This window comes from Pristiophorus japonicus, chromosome 14 (assembly GCF_044704955.1).
Source record: "Pristiophorus japonicus isolate sPriJap1 chromosome 14, sPriJap1.hap1, whole genome shotgun sequence".
NCBI classification, from domain to species: domain Eukaryota; kingdom Metazoa; phylum Chordata; class Chondrichthyes; family Pristiophoridae; genus Pristiophorus; species Pristiophorus japonicus.
In genome coordinates, this window is record NC_091990.1 from 141385705 (window position 1) to 141402366 (window position 16662).

A 16662-nucleotide genomic window follows, 5' to 3' on the forward strand; every position below is an offset into this window, starting at 1 on the left:
GGCCTAGATAGAGTGGATAGGAAGGATCTATTTCCTTTAGCAGAGAGGTCAATAACCAGTGGCATAGATTTAAAGTCATTGATAAAAGAATTAGAGGGGAGTTGAGGAGAATTCTTTTCAACCAAAGGGTGGTGGGGGTCTGGAACATACTGCTTGAATGAATGTTAGATCCAGAAACCCTCATCAAATTGATAAAATATTTGAATATGCACTTGAAGTGCTGTAACCTATAAGGCTACAGACCAAGGAGTGGTAAGTGAGATTTTTTTTTTTAATTCATTCCGAAATGTGGGCGTCTCTGGCAAGGCCAGCATTTATTGCCTATCCCTAATTGCCCTTGTGAAGATGGTGGTGAGTCACCTTCTTGAACCGCTGCAGTCATTGTAAAGGTACTCCCACGGTGTTGTTTGGGAGGGAGTTACAGGATTTTGACCCAACGACGATGAAGGAATGGCAATATGTTTCCAAGTCAGGATGATGTGTAACTTGGAGGGGAACTTGCAGGCGATGGTGCTCCCATGCGCCTGCTAGGTGGTAGAGTTTGGGAGGTGCTGCCGAAGAAGCCATGACGAGTTGCTGCGGTGCATTTTATAGATGGTACACACTGCAGCCACGGTGCGCTGGTGTGGAGGGAGTAAATGTTGAAGGTGATGGGACGGGGAGTCAATCCAGCGGGCTCCTTTGTCCTGGATGGTGTTAAGTTTCTTGGGTGTTGTTGGAGCGGCACTCATCTAGGCAAGTGGTGAGTATTCCATCATACTCCTGACTTGTGCCTTGTAGATGGTGGAAAGGCTTTGGGGAGTCAGGAGGTGAGACACTCGCCACAGAATACCCAGCCTTTGACTTGCTCTTGTTACCACAGTATTTATGTGGCTGGCCCAGTTAAGTTTCTGGTCAATGGTGATTCTCGAGATGTTGATGGGGACTCGGTGATTGTAATGCCGTTGAATATCAAAAGGAAGTGGTTCAACTTTCACTTGTTTGTAATGGTCATTGCCTTGCACTTATGTGGCGTGAATGTAAGTTCCCACTTATCAGCTCAAGCCTGAATGTCATCCAGGTCTTGCTGCATGCGGGGATGGACTGCTTCATTTTCTGACGCATCAGGCTGGATGACTCTTTCTCGACCAGCGCAGACATGATAGACCAAATGGCCTCCTTCTGTGTTGTATAATTCTATGATTCACAGGGCTGGTTTTTCAGCCTTTTGGATTTCATGGCGGTAATGGGGCGGGATGCTAGTTAGCCCCTGAAAATAGTTTGCGCTTTTGACTGCAAGTTTTGGCAAAAAAGTAAGCTGGAGGAGCGTTGGTGTTAAGTCAGGCATTGCAGAACGGACTTTATGTGCCCAAGCCGAAACTTGTGTCATTAAAGGAGGCGGCCATTTTGCACATGTGCAGTGTTTTATTTCCCCCAGTCACAAATGCTAATGCAGGGCGTGGCAGCTTCCTGAGCTAAACCACCCTATATCAGCCACTTCTGCGGAGATGGAGGAGCAGGAGGGAAGGTAGCGTGCCAAGCTCTTCAGCAATGAGGCAAGTGAGGCCTTAATGAGCGCAGTGGATTGGTGATGGTTTTCACTCCATTTTGCTGGGCGAGCAAGACTACTCCCACCCATTTTTAAGAGACTGTGGAGGGACATTGCACAGGAGGTGTTTGCTGCAGACACTGTGCCCAGAACTGCCACACAGTGTCAAAAAAGTTCAACGACCTTAGCAGGGTCGTCAGGGCGAGTACCATTTGCATGCCTCCATGACTTCTAACATGAATCTCACACACTATGTGAAGTTTTTCATGCATATGGTCCCTCTCAACAGTCTGTGGGGTAGCCTTCCCAATGCATAAGATGACGGCTTCCTACTGCATCCATTGGTTTCTAATGATCCCATGCACATTAACTCTATCATTCACATCCTTCCTCACAATACACTCCCACTGCTGCTATGCCTTTCAGAACGATCAACTACAGCCCCCATGTTACATCCCTCTAACCTTCTAACAATTCCTCACAAAGCACATGCAACATCCAAACAGTTTCAAGGGAAGCCAATAGAACATTCACACAGTATCACCTATTGTTCTATAGTAGGCATATGTGCCACAACAGCAGAGAAACCCTTTCTGAACCTTGCCTATTTTTTTCTTTGCAGTTGAAGCACTCCCACAACAGGAGTGATCAGCTGCACACAGGTCGGGGGCCACCCCAATTATTGCCATTCACTAATTTTGAGGAGCGGGTGTCGGCCCTCATTGGTGTACCAGCTCGGGCAGTTGCCGGGGGCGATGCTGAGCCCACTTCAGGTAGTGAGGGTATGTAAGTGGATAGCATGACTGAAGAGATTGCATTGTCACGTATAATGAAGTAGTGGCGGGCCTTTAAATGAACATGTTTGATGCCACCTTCCACCTATCACCATCCCCTGCTGCTGACCACATGTCTGTTGTTTTCAGCTTGCAGATGACCAGCAACATCCTTCAAGGGAGCCATCAATATCTGGCCATGGGGGAGACAATGAGGGAGGGGAAAAGAGTGTTCCGCCTGAGCCTCAGAGACCACCAGTTGCTCCATCTGGCCTCACTACATCTGGGGACAATGCTGATTTACCGAGGTTTGTGAAGTTGGAGGCTCCTGGCCCCAGTCGCCTACAGGAACTCCGGGCGAGAGGGGAATCTTGAAGGCCAATTGTCCGGAGGGTGAGTCGGCAAAGTCGGTCTGCTCAATCTGCAAACGAGCCAAAGGTGGGCAGAGAAAACATTACAGGGACACCCTTAAAGCCTCCCTGATAAAGTGCAACATCCCCACTGACACCTGGGAGTCCCTGGCCAAAGACCACCCTAATTGGAGGAAGTGCATCTGGGAGGGCGCTGAGCACCTCGAGTCTCATCGCCGAGAGCATGCAGAAATCAAGCGCAGGCAGCGGAAAGAGCGTGCAGCAAATCAGCCCCACCCACCCTTTCCCTCAATGACTATCTGTCCCACCTGTGACAGGGACTGTGGTTCTTGTGTTGGACTGTTCAGCCACCTAAGGACTCATTTTTAGAGTGGAAGCAAGTCTTCCTTGATTCCGAGCGACTGCCTATGATGATGATGATGATGATCTGCTCAATGATAGGCAGACATGGAACTGGACTTGGTGGAAATGTCCAGGGAAGACATAGGAATGCATCATGAGCATATGGGTGCATTGGGACGAATCCCAGAGAGCATCGACAAACTTACTGGGACTGTTGTGGAGGCAACGTCACGGATTGTCACTGCGAGCCATGAGTCCAGCGAGGCCATCATTGCCCACACACAGAGGCTGGTGACCTCGAGCAGTGACAGTGGTGTTCCAGAGTGTGTGGTGCATGCCCTTGATAATGTCACAGCCCTCGGGCGCATCACAGGCACAAGCTATACTTCAGCTTGGTCAAGTGAGGCAGTCGATGTCTGCGACCATACTCTCTGCATTCCCCACTGTCCAACAGGGAAGGGACGGTGCTGAAGCAGACCAGCAAGTTGTGGAGGCACATCGTGCTCCAGATGTTGAGGCCCAGCCCCTTTGGAGAGTCAGTGGTCCCAGGAAATGGAATGTGCTGTCCTTCCTCAGGGTGACAGCATTCCAGTTCCCATTACTGACTCGCCAACAATGCACCATACACGAGTGACACCCCAGCCGCCAGTGACCGCTCCCCGCCGATGATGCGGCGCAGCAGTCCACAGCCGGGCCTCCCAGGCCAAGAGCTTGACCAGGGCATCCTCAGACAACGTCTGCATTGTCTGGCCCCCCAACACAGCAGCCCTCTAACAGCCTTGCAGCAGGCACTGAGGCCTCATTGAGAAGGAGCAGCAGGTGTGGAAGGGAATAGGATGGCGGGGGTCAGTGGGGTGGAGTGTGGCTAAGAGCCATTAAGGGCTGGCACATGTTTGTGCTTATGAATGTATATACAATTGTAAAAATTATAAATAGTTGTGTCATAACAATTGACTCATTTTGAATTGTCTTGCTGCAGGAAGCAGATTACTATTTATTCATCATCATAGGCAGTCCCTCATATCAAGGATGACTTGCTTTCATGCCAAAAAGGGATGAGTTCACAGGTGTTTCAATGAAGGACCTAATATTCCATGTCCCAAACTACATATTGAAGGGTGGAAGACGCCTGTGGGTGGATTTTTTTTAGTGTGTGTTGGCCGTTGCACACCAACCACCACACGGGCTTGACAGAGCTAGGTCTTGGTCCAGTGCCAAGGATTAACCAGGACGACTGGAGACCAGCTCTGCTGCACGGACCTAGTGCGCACTCATATTGCAGTGCGGGTTGGCCCGTGTTGCCCCGAGGCCCTCGCTTCTTCTGGGCCCCGTAACTCACGCCTCTCCTGGGCCCCGAAGTCTTGCCACTCCTTCGCCCCGACCTCACCGCTCCTGCTGTACCTGCCCGCACTGCAATCAGCGACCTGGATTTGGGCGACGTCAAATCCAGTCGCCCTCTTCACAGCCGTTGCCCTCCTGCAGCAGCACGCGCTGCTCCCTGCTGTGGCACGCTGCACCCTCTAATGGCCCCGGCCTGCTGAAGGTCTTGCAGTCCGGGGCTACGCCAATTTCCGGGCTGGGCTGCCGATCGCTGTTTATTAACGTTTCGTTGACTGGCGGATGCAGTTTTTTGCTTATTACTTTAACCATTGTATCATTTTGGGTTTTTGGGGAGGGAGGAACATTGTTAATTATTCATGTCTTAAGGAATGTTTCATTGACCTTTGCCATTGGTGCCTTGTGTCGCATTGCAGAAGTCAGTGTAGATTAGCCAGCATTGTGGCATAGCGTAGCGAGTCATTGCTGTAAACTCACCTTCCCCATTCAAGCAAATCAGTCAATGATGACCTGCCAACGTAAGGCTCTTGCTGCGGCAACATCTCCACACTGCCTCCCTTGTGGTTGTGGTGGCACCGCAATGGGTTCCTCACTAGGCTCCTTTTCCTCATCAGCCTCCTCTTCCTGAGGTGGTCCTGCAATCCACACTGGCAATGCCTGGCCCCTCATGATGGCTAAGTTGTATAGTATGCAGCACACCACAATGAATTCGGCGACCTGTTGAGGGGTGTATTGAAGGTTGTCACCAGAGCAGTTGAAGCATCAGAAGTGCTTCTTGAGCAGTCCAATTGTCTGTTTGATGATGTTGCAGGTGGCTGCATGGCTGTCAATGTAGCGCTGCTCGGCTTCTGTGACAGGGTTCCGGAGTGGGGTTATGAGCCAGGTGGCCAGGCCATATCCTTTGCTCCTGATCAGCCAGCCCTGCCCTTGCTTTTGTCGCTGAAACATTCGTGAGACACTGCTCTCACGCAAGACGAAAGCATCATGTTTGCTCCCTCGATAGCAGCATTCACTGTGAGGATGCGCTGCGTGTGGTCGCAGACCAGCTGTACGTCTCTTTTGGTATCTGAAGACCTCTGCGTTGTATAATGATGCTTTCAAGGCAATGTGTGTGCAGTCAATGGCTCCTTGAACCTTGGGGAAGCCTCCAAATCGTCCAAACCCTAGAGCCCTCTCATTCTGGCTGTTTTACATATTGGGAACTTTATGAAGTCCATTTTGAGTGTACACAGTGCCCTTCTAACCTGGCAAATGCAGCAATGTGCAACATGCTGAGCGATACTGCATATGTCCCCTGCTACTGCCTGAAAGGAGCCAGAGGCATAGAAGGCCATCATCACAGTCACCTTCACCTCTATGGGCAGCACAGTCCTGTTGGTGCTGGTAGGCCATAGGTCTGCCTGTAGGAGCTGGCATATCTCAGTCAACATTTCTTCTCGGAAGCACAGCCATCTAACGCACTGCGCCTCAGAGATATGAAGGTATGAGCGATGTTCCCTGTAATCCCATAGGCCTCCTCACCAAATTTCTGCGCCCTCTTCGATTCCGTGGCCCAAAATGGCCAAGAACCCTTCTTCCAGCTTGAAACCGCCTGCCAATAGCAACCAGCATGATTTGCTGGTGAACGAGTATTGCCCCCATTGGAATCTCTCACTATCCTTGTAAGCAAAGTGTCATGGCACATAAAAGTGCCGTTTGCAACTCGGAGCCTCATGCAGCATTCTTAGCAACCGTAGTAGTCACTGACAACTGCGATATAAGATCCTCCAGCCTTCATTTAAATATGCCGCCAATAGCGCCTGCTGCACTCTAGGACAGCCTGTTTTCTCAGGCGTTTCCTAGCGGGAGGTTAAATGAGGTGTTATGACCAAAAGTTCCATCCGGGGCACTAGCGCAGCCTTGCACGCTGAAAACGGAGGGCGGGACGGGAAGTTTTTGTGCCGGCACAAACCAATAGCTGAATTTTCCAGTTGGGTCCTAAATCCTGGATGCCTGGCATCATGCCCAAAAACAACATTTAATGCTAAACGAGGCGCAAATCCAGCCCATTGCTTTTTCTTAAACCTGTTGTGCTTAATGCGCATAAAGGATGGTTTGATAGCTTCAAACTTTAATTTTCATTCCATCAGTAAAATAAAGAGGGACATAAATGTTGCAGACTTTCCTTGGCCCCGATTGTTTATGTTAAGTGCTGCTTGTTTTATGCCTGTTTTTTAACTTGCTAATGCTAATGTGATTCTCAGGAGATTTTAACACCCATTCCTGTTGGTGAAGTTGGTGTAAAAACAGGCATACATTTCAGCGTATCTTTATAATACGCTGTTTGAGGAAATTACGAGCCATTTGGAAAGAGATTTGTGGTGGGACCTGATCACGCGCATCATAAATTTCACCAGAAACAGGGATGGGTGTTTTCTGTGTCTGCTACCTTCCATGTGGACATCACAGAAAGAGGCAGGACTGGTGGGCTAACACCATCCCTTCGAATCCCCACCAGTTTCCACTTCCAGGGCCACCATCATCATCATAGGCAGTCCCTCAAAGCGAGGATGACTTGCTTCCACGCCAAAAAGGGATGAGTTCACAGGTGTTTCAATGAAGGATCTAATATTCCAGACCCCGAACTGCATCTTGAAGGGTGGAAGATGCCTGTGCGTGGATTTTTTTAACGTGTGGTGGCCGTTGCACACCACCACTGCAAATACACTTGCATGAAAAAAGCGACCGTTTTGCTTTAAATCTGTTCTCGGGATGTGGTCGATGCTGGTAAAGCCGCTTATTTTGCTCATCCATTGGCCATCCTGAGAAGGTATTGATGTGCCTTTTCCTTGAATGACAGCTGTCCTTGCGCTGTGGCTCATCCTTACCTTTTCTTCTATACCACCGCAATTTCTCCACATCTATATTTAATATTCTCAGTAATAGCTATTTGAGCTGTGAGTATAAATAACCAGAAACAAAAGAGCAGAATAGATAGAAAAGATAAACAAGAGCAAGATAAATAAAGATACAATAAGCGAGAGTAGTCCGGCAGGCCGATAGGTTATTAGAGAGAGAGAGAGAGAGAGAGGCCAACAGGTATGCCGAATGACAGAAATTCAGACAGATAAAACAGTACTGAGACAGCAGATAGTAGTAGAGTTTGAGAGACAGCAGATCAATTCCGACAACCACATAAAGGTAAAAGACAACATGATAGATACATACAAGGGAATGGGTATAGAAGTAGGTTAAAAACAGACAAGAGATGGGCATACAGAGAAATGTCATCAGATAGGCTGAGGGACATGCTGGAAGTCATGCTGATGTGCTGGGAAGACATTATTGGTGATTGCCAAACAACTTGTATACAATCTCCGATGGCTTAGCTGATTTGACAGTGAGTAGTTGAGCCATACAGACCAGGATGATTCCAGAAATAAAAACAGAAAGATCATCGACCTGAAACGTTAACTCTGTTTCTCTCTCCTCAAATGCTGCCTGACCTGCTGAGCATTTCCAGCATTTTCTGTTTTTATTTCAGATTTCCAGCATCCACAGTATTTTGCTTTTGTATTATGTGATGATTCCAGGTTCTTTCTCCAATCTATATTAAGTTAGCTGACCTCAGCCAGGAGCCTAGGTACCCCTGGATTAAGAGGGGAAAATGAGCCAAGTCCCTGTTCTTGATCAATATCCACTGACCCTAGTCAGTAATGCATATGATTAGACAGCAGGTGAGAATATGGGCAAGCTCTCCAGTGACCACTCCCATTGCTGAAGGATGCTCGCACTCATTAAAGGTCAGGATGTGGGTGACAGAGTTCTGGATGAGCTGGACTTGCGTGTATGGTGGAGTTCAGAAGCAGGGGATATTACAGAAGCAGAGGTTTGTCGTCTAGATGATGGATAGACACCAATTCTTATTTCATGTTGCCTGAATAACTATATCAGAAGATATTAGATTAAAATCCATGGATTTAGAGAGGTGCTGCAATGCTCGCTTTGTAAAACCAGTTCGCCGCTCACTTACAAAAATAACTCAAGTCTTGTCCGAGTCGACAGTCCAATGTCTAACAAAAACAACCAAACTCCACAACACAGAAGTACACGGCTTACCTTTTCATAACATTATTGAGAACTATTCTTTATTCCAATCTATTTCCTCTGCAGGGTGCATTTGTTCCAATTTCAATCTGAGATGACTATATATTTCTAGAGCCTCACGTATTAAGCATAAACATAGACCTTTGCTGCCCCTGTCATATCTAGTAACATATATATCTTAGAAAAATCAACAAAATCAGCAGTTTGAAAGATTTATTTTAAAAATATACATTCAGAGTTTAAGGAGACATGTCCACTTTTAGCACTGAGATGCTCAAAACATAGCAGTTTGCAGGCTTACATGCCAAATCTGACCACTTGCATTTGAAATGAGAGAGACCTATTATAACATTTAGGGCTAGACTTTCTATTTATACCGTTACCGTCTGTTTCTCGGCGGTATTCGGGCAGTATGAATTTCTCAACTTTTCAATGCCGCCAAATACCGCCAAGATCCAAAGCCGCTAGTTTCAGCTTTTTTTCCCCGGCGGTGGTGGGCAGGCTCCGAGGAAGTGGCGGGACCAAGCGGTGTGCAGCAGGACACACCGAGTGGTACACACCGAGTGGTACAGCCCTCGTGCCAAATCCGCCTAGGCCAATTCAGCAGGGGAGGCGTGCTGGGAGACAGGCAAACGTCGACCTGGACATGGTTGCCCTGTCTAAGGCGAGCATTGACATTGGTCGAGAGCTCCTACAGACAATTGGTGGACTGGCCGGAAACATGGCAGCGCAGTCAGCATGCCAATCGGAGGACATGGAGGTGCTGATTGCGATGATGCGGCGAACCGCCAATTCCGTTGATGCCATGCGGCAGTTGCTGGAGTCGGTCTACAACGGATCCATTACAGACCCAATCCACATCTGGACCGGGGTCAAACAGGGCTGTGTCATCGCCACAACCCTCTTCTCAATCTTCCTCGCTGCCATGTTCCACCTCACAGTCAACAAGCTTCCCGCTGGAGTGGAACTAAACTACAGAACCAGTGAGAACCTGTTCAACCTTCGTCGTCTCCAGGCCAAGTCCAAGACCACCCCAACCTCTGTCGTCGAGCTACAATACGCGGACGACGCCTGCATCTGTGCATATACAGAGGCTGAACTCCAGGACATAGTCGACGTAGTTACTGAGGCGTACGAAAGCATGGGCCTTACACTAAACATCCGTAAGACAAAGGTCCTCGCTGCACAGCACTTCTCTCCAGTCATCAAGATTCACGGCGCAGCCCTGGGCAACATGGATCATTTCCCATACCTGGGAAGCCTCTTATCAACAAGAGCAAACATTGACGACGAGATTCAACACCGCCTCAAAGATCAGGCCCTCAAAACTGCCACCAAGCTCATGGTCTACAGCGCTGTAGTAATACCCACCCTCCTGTATGGCTCAGAGACATGGACCATGTAAAATAGACACCTCAAGTTGCTGGAGAAATACCACCAACAATGTCTCCGCAAGATCCTACAAATCCCCTGGGAGGACAGACACACCAACATTAGCGTCCTCGACCAGGCCAACATCCCCAGCATTGAATCACTGACCACACTTGATCAGCTCCGCTGGGCAGGCCACATTATTCGCATGCCAGAAATGAGACTCCCAAAGCAAGCGCTCTACTCGGAACTCCTTCACTGCAAATGAGCCAAAGGTGGGCAGAGATACCCTCAAAACCTCCCTGATAAAGTGCAATATCCCCACCGACACCTGGGAGTCCCTGGCCAAAAACCGCCCTAAGTGGAGGAAGTGCATCCGGGAGGGCGCTGAGCACCTCGAGTCTTATCACCGAGAACATGCAGAAATCAAACGCAGGCAGCGGAAAGATCGTGTGGCAAAGCGGTCCCACCCACCCTTTCCCTCAACGACTGTCTGTCCCACCTGCGACAGAGACTGTGGTTCTCGTATTGTTCAGTCACCTAAGGACTCATTTTAAGAGTGGAGGCAAGTCGTCCTCGATTCCGAGGGACTGCCAATGCTAATGACGACACTGAACCCCAAGGTGTTGTACCACCACGACCGAAAGCACATGGGAGTCAGGAGCATGGTAATGATGAGTCAGACCCTCCCTCTTCTCCAGAGTACCCACTCATGGCCCTGCCACTGTCACCCCCCCACCTATAGCAGCAGCGCTCAGGGCACCCTGCTGCACAACAGACTGGTACCAACTCGGGCATGGGGCAGGGGTAGGGGTGATGCCAAGAAACAATTGGGGATGAGGTGAAGGGGGAGGCGGGGGGAAGAGGCGGTGGGAATGGTGGTCGCAGGTAGAATGGTTGGCAGTTTGGTGGGGGGGGGGTTGCTTATTCAAAAAATGTTAACTTTTAACAAAAAATTGTTAACTGTTTACTGTTTCGGGGGGCGTTGTGGTGTTGTGGGTTTAATGTTTAAAGTTTAATGTTTCATTTTTTTCAATCTCATTTAATTTTGTTGCAAATTTACTTTAAAAAGATTTGTTTATTATTTATTAATTTATATCACAAGAAACATTTTTCATAATTTATAAAATGTTATTGAACTTAACAATTATTGTGCAGTATCTCATTCACTTTTACTAAATGAGGGATTAACAATCAATACAAGAGTTGCAAATAATGGCCAGGCAAGGTTTAAACTTAACCCTTACCGTTCAAGCAAAGTGTTCATTTATGAGCTGCTGACGTAACAGTTTTGTTGCTGCATATCTACCACAGGGTTTCTCCTGCAGTGTAGGGGTGATGGTGCCACGGGTTCATCACCCAGACTCCTCCTCGTCCTGCTCGACCTCCTCTTCCTCTTCTGGTTTTTCAGTGCCAAAACACCTCTGCATCCTCTAAAGGTGCTCGCAGGGCGATGTGCGTACAGTCTATTGCACCCTGGACCTTAGGGAAGTTTGCTATTCTCGAGAAACCGAAAGCCCTCTCACTCTGTGCCTCCCTGGTCATTGGGAATTTTATAAAGTCAAACCTTCGTGCGTAAAGCACTTCTGACACCTGCCGAATGCAGCGATGTGTGGCGTGCTGAGAGATGCAGCAAATGTCATCAGCTGATGCCTGAAAGGAGCCCGATGCATTGAATGAAAGTGTTGCAGTCACCTCAAACTCAACAGGCAGTGCGGTCCTGATCGGCTGCGGGTCTCCCTTAATTAGCTGGCATATCTCATTGATGACCTCCTTTCGGAATCTCAGCCTTCTATCGCACGCTTCATCGGATGGGTCCAGATATAATCGCTTATCCCTGCAAGGTTGGCTGTAAGGTCTCCTCCTCCTCAGCAGTCTGCCACCTCTTTGATTGGGCACATAATGCTCTTCAGTGAACCTTCTTCCAACTCTATTCTGCAGCATGTAATTAGTTAGCAATATTGGCTGAGAAATTGCAGGCCTCATTCCTTTAAAAGTCCTCTGAACTGTCAAAAATTATTCAATTTTCCTTATACAACCAAAAGATTATTCCAGGTAGACTACTATACCCTCAGATTATAAGCATTGATTTCAAACACCCTTAAAATACACGCACAAATGATTTTAATGCTCCCTCCAACTTGAAGTAGCCTTTTCCTCAAGTTCATCCGTTTTAAAACATGGTGTCCGTACCGCTGGGTTAAAGTCAGGTAAGTGCAGTTTTTTCAGGGCGGTACATTATGCCGGTGGTAATTTGGGCGGTATTTGGCCAAATTACCGAATTTAACGCCCAGCGGTAATATGGGCGGTATTTGGCCAAATTACCGAATTTAACGCCCAGCGGTAATATGGGCGGTATTTGGATGGTGCAAGTTGAAGTGCATGAAAAATCACAGTTCCGTTTACCGCCGTCAGTAATAGGCTGCTGAAATTACCACTGGCAGTATATGAGCGGTAAGTGGGCGCTAGTTTCCACTTAAAACAATTAATGGACGTTAATGGCTTACAAAACAGTAAATGGGTGGTAATATGATTGGTAAATGGGCAGAATGTTGCCGAAAGTCTAGCCCTTAAAGTTATTTTATTAACTAAAACCTGTTAAGGGCAAAGTACCCCAATTTTATCTCACCTTTGGGGATCAATTTACAAAATCTTTACAATAATAGGTAAAAATTACATTTCATTGTATCCTGTGCAGGATGCTTTATGTATTTCTGTGAAAAATAATGGCCACAAGGTGCACAGTGATAGATGTTGTTACATGTTACCTTGCAGGCGGGCAAAATATAATTATCTAAACTGAATCTTCTTTGATCAATATGTTTAATTTACTGATGACTATCAGCCAGATAGCATGCCACAAAACTTTAATTGGCAACAAGAATTAAAAACGGGAGCATTGGAAAGGTTTGACGTATGTTGGAAATTGCAACAATAACATCAGAAAACGCTGCAACCTCAACAACTGAAGTGTAGACAATGAATCAGTGACAACTGCTTTTGCCAATTGGGTACACATCAGAGCCTGCCATCTACACAGAGGTACAGTAAATGAGAGAAATATTTTCATTTGCCCCTCATACCATACATGATACATCCTGAAGCAAATGTGTCAAAAAAGCTTGGCTGCTAAGATATGCTGTTGGTGTCTGAGCTATCACTTCAATCAATAATTTTTAAATTTCTCACCCAACAGAGGTTCATAATAATCAAAAAGTTGTATTATGAAACCTAGACAAAGATCTGAAAAGTTAAAATCTGCCATACAATTTCTCAATGTCATTCTTATGCCACCTATTTAATTACATTATACTTCAAAAGGTAACAACTATTAAATGAATATTACTTTCATTTTTGAGTGCTGAGTGCATGACTCCTTGATGTGCAGCATGAGGTAATGCAGCCATTATTTTGGCCACAACTGAAGTCCCAGCATGTTTCAAGATGGAATAAAGGACAGCAGCGGGCAAGGTTCAGACAGCTGGAAAACTCCATGCAGCCATTAGTATGTGGATAATACTTGATTTCAAATCCATTCTTAGAATATAACAACATGCAGGCTTTTAGGCACTTTTCATTTTAAAACCTGCAGAGTTTTAGTTGAATAGGAATGAGGTACGTTTTAACAGAGTGTATACTGCTTTGTTACTACAGCATATGAGAAACAACCAGTAGACTCGATACATCGGGACATCATTCGCTCGAAGAGTTCTTTGAGAAACATTGTGCCACCATCAATGGGGGCATTCAATTATTACACAAACTGTATTAGCTAATGATATATGGATATGTAGTGAGTCTACAAGGGCTGTCAATATTTTTTTCTGTCTTGCTTTTTGCCAAGTTAGTCCACTGTATTTTATTAAATAAATAATTAACTGTGCCTTTACTCATTTCTGAATTATTCAATAAATTCAACAGAATAGATTAAGAAAAATTGTAGTTTTTTTTGCAATTTTGTCTGTATGGTATGTTAATGTTTGTAGATACCGTCTATCTTACTTGGAAGGAATATAGACCACAGTCAGTGTAACATTGAATGACATTATGACTGAGCACTGATTTATTTCTCATTTCCTATCACCCATTCGTGCTTATGTCTAAATGCAACAGGTAAAATCAAAACTTCTGCCATCATTGGGCACTCATTGCAGAATAGCTCAAAAGATCAGTATTGTCTGTCCAAGTAGGTAGTTACTGATTTGATTGATGTCTGTCACTCCGTTGGGCGGGCCACATCGTCCGCATGCCCGACACGAGACTCCCAAAGCAAGCACTCAATTCGGAACTCCTACATGGCAAGCGAGCCCCAGATGGGCAAAGGAAATGTTTCAAGGATACCCTCAAAGCCTCCTTGATAAAGTGCAACATCCCCACCGGCACCTGGGAATCCCTGGCCTAAGGCCGCCCTAAGTGGAGGAAGAGCATCCAGGAGGGCGCTGAGAACCTCGAGTCTTGTCACCAAGAGCATGCAGAAATCAATCGCAGACAGCAGATGGAGCATGCGACAAACCAGTCTCCCCACCCATCCTTTCCTTCAATGACTGTCTGTCCCACCTGTGACAGAGACTCTAATTCCTATATTGGACTGTACAGTCAAAGAAACATAGAAACATAGAAAATAGGTGCAGGAGTAGGCCATTCGGCACTTCGAGCTTGCACCGCCATTCAATGAGTTCATAGCTGAACATGCAATTTCAGTACCCCATTCCAGATTTCTCGCCATACCCCTTGATCCCCCTAGTAGTAAGGACTACATCTAACTCCCTTTTGAATATATTTAGTGAATTGGCCTCAACAACTTCCTGTGATAGAGAATTCCACAGGTTCACCATTCTCTGGGTGAAGAAGTTTCTCCTCATCTCGGTCCTAAATGGCTTATCCGTTATCCTTAGACTGTGGCCCCTGGTTCTGGATTTCCCCAACATTGGGAACATTCTTCCTGCATCTAACCTGTCTAAACCCCGTCAGAATTTTAAACGTTTCTATGAGATCCCCTCTCATTCTTTTGAACTCCAGTGAATACAAGCCCAGTTGAGCCAGTCTTTCTTGATATGTCAGTCCTGCCATCCCAGGAATCAGTCTGGTGAACTTTCGCTGCACTCCCTCAATAGCAAGAATGTCCTTCCTCAAGTTAGGAGACCAATACTGTACACAATACTCCAGGTGTGGCCTCACCAAGGCCCTGTACAACTGTAGTAACACCTCCCTGCCCCTGTACACAAATCCCCTCGCTATGAAGGCCAACATGCCATTTGCTTTCTTAACCGCCTGCTGTACCTGCATGCCAACCTTCAATGACTGATGTACCATGACGCCCAGGTCTCGATGCAACTCCCCTTTTCCTAATCTGTCACCATTCAGATAATAGTCTGTCTCTCTGTTTTTACCACCAAAGTGGATAACCTCACATTTATCCACATTATACTTCATCTGCCATGCATTTGCCCACTCACCTAACCTATCCAAGTCATTCTTCAGCCTCATAGCATCCTCCTCGCAGCTCACACTGCCACCCAACTTAGTGTCATCCGCAAATTTGGAGATACTACATTTAATCCCCTCGTCCAAATCATTAATGTACAATGTAAACAGCTGGGGACCCAGCACAGAACCTTGCGGTACCCCACTAGTCATTGCCTGCCATTCTGAAAAGTGTCACCTGATAACTCCCTTTTCGAGTGGAAGCAATTCTTCCTCAGTCTCAAGGGACTGCCTATGATGATGATGATGCATGTTATTTGAACTGAATGTCCTGTGTTACCCTGCTGACCATTTTGAGAATTCATGTAATTGACGCCATTAGTGACAAATCTTGTGATGTTATCTCAAGCAAGAATATGTGGTAGAAAATGTGACATTAATGCTCAGTAGAATTCATTCCCAGAATCTTTCACTGATTAAGCAGACCATGAGGTTCAGTTTCATAAACTTACAACATTCTGAGGTAAATTTAAACTTTTATCACTGGCAATAGCAGATCGGTCACTCGTTCTACAACCCGTCCAATCTAAATCCGGCAGGATGTTTAACCAGCAGACGATCTGTAATGCTGAGTTTACTGCCCAGTGATGAAAATTAAAATCTTTCCATTTACCTTTAGGTTCAAAGGGATAAGAAGAAAAAAAGTGAACAATGTGCAGTTCCACACATTTTGTATTTGAAAAATACTGTCCCAGAATTTGCTGGAGCGGGGCATCTCAGAGTGTATCCTGTTTGCTAGACTTGTTCCTGCACTTTTCAGCTCAAAAATATCTACCCACAAAGTTGCTGCAAGTGCAAGCTGATAATGATGCGATGAGTGCAGCAGGGCATCTGGGAATTTGGTGAACAATGGGACAAAGAGTGTATTTCCTTCACCAGTGAGATTTAAGGGTTGATAAATAAACTGAGGAAGGACTGAGAAGGAGGATGAAGGAGGGTAAATTCAATGTCAAATCAGGTACAGAAAGAAAAATAAAGAGATGGAAAAAAAAGACTGAATTAAGAGAGACTAAAAGAGAGGGAAAGGAAAAGTAAAAACTTGCTTTTAATTTAAGAATCTGATATTGTTAAAATCTCCAACAACAATTCACTACCTGTTGACATTAGACTCCACACTTCTAATTGTTCACTTTCTGGGCCAGGGAGGTTGATTGGCAGTCATTAACAATTAACACATCATATTAACTTCCCGTGACACATTTAATGGGCAATCACCAATGCAAATGCAGCAACTTCATGAATATCACAGGAAGGTTAAGGTACGGATGCCATTTTCGCAAAGCTGCACAAATTGTCCAGCAACTTGTGGCGATTCACAATTCATGGGGCAACTCTTCCTCACTACAGGTTGCTGGCCAATTTGCATCGT

At 46.2% G+C, this 16662-nt stretch overlaps 1 protein-coding gene across 3 annotated transcripts in view; it reads right to left on the minus strand.

Annotated features, from left to right (window-relative positions):
* The window catches only part of LOC139280134 (leucine-rich repeat-containing protein 4C-like), a 1057670-nt gene that overhangs the window by 815617 nt on the left and 225391 nt on the right, over positions 1-16662 (minus strand). The gene's annotated exons all lie outside the window — the stretch shown is intronic.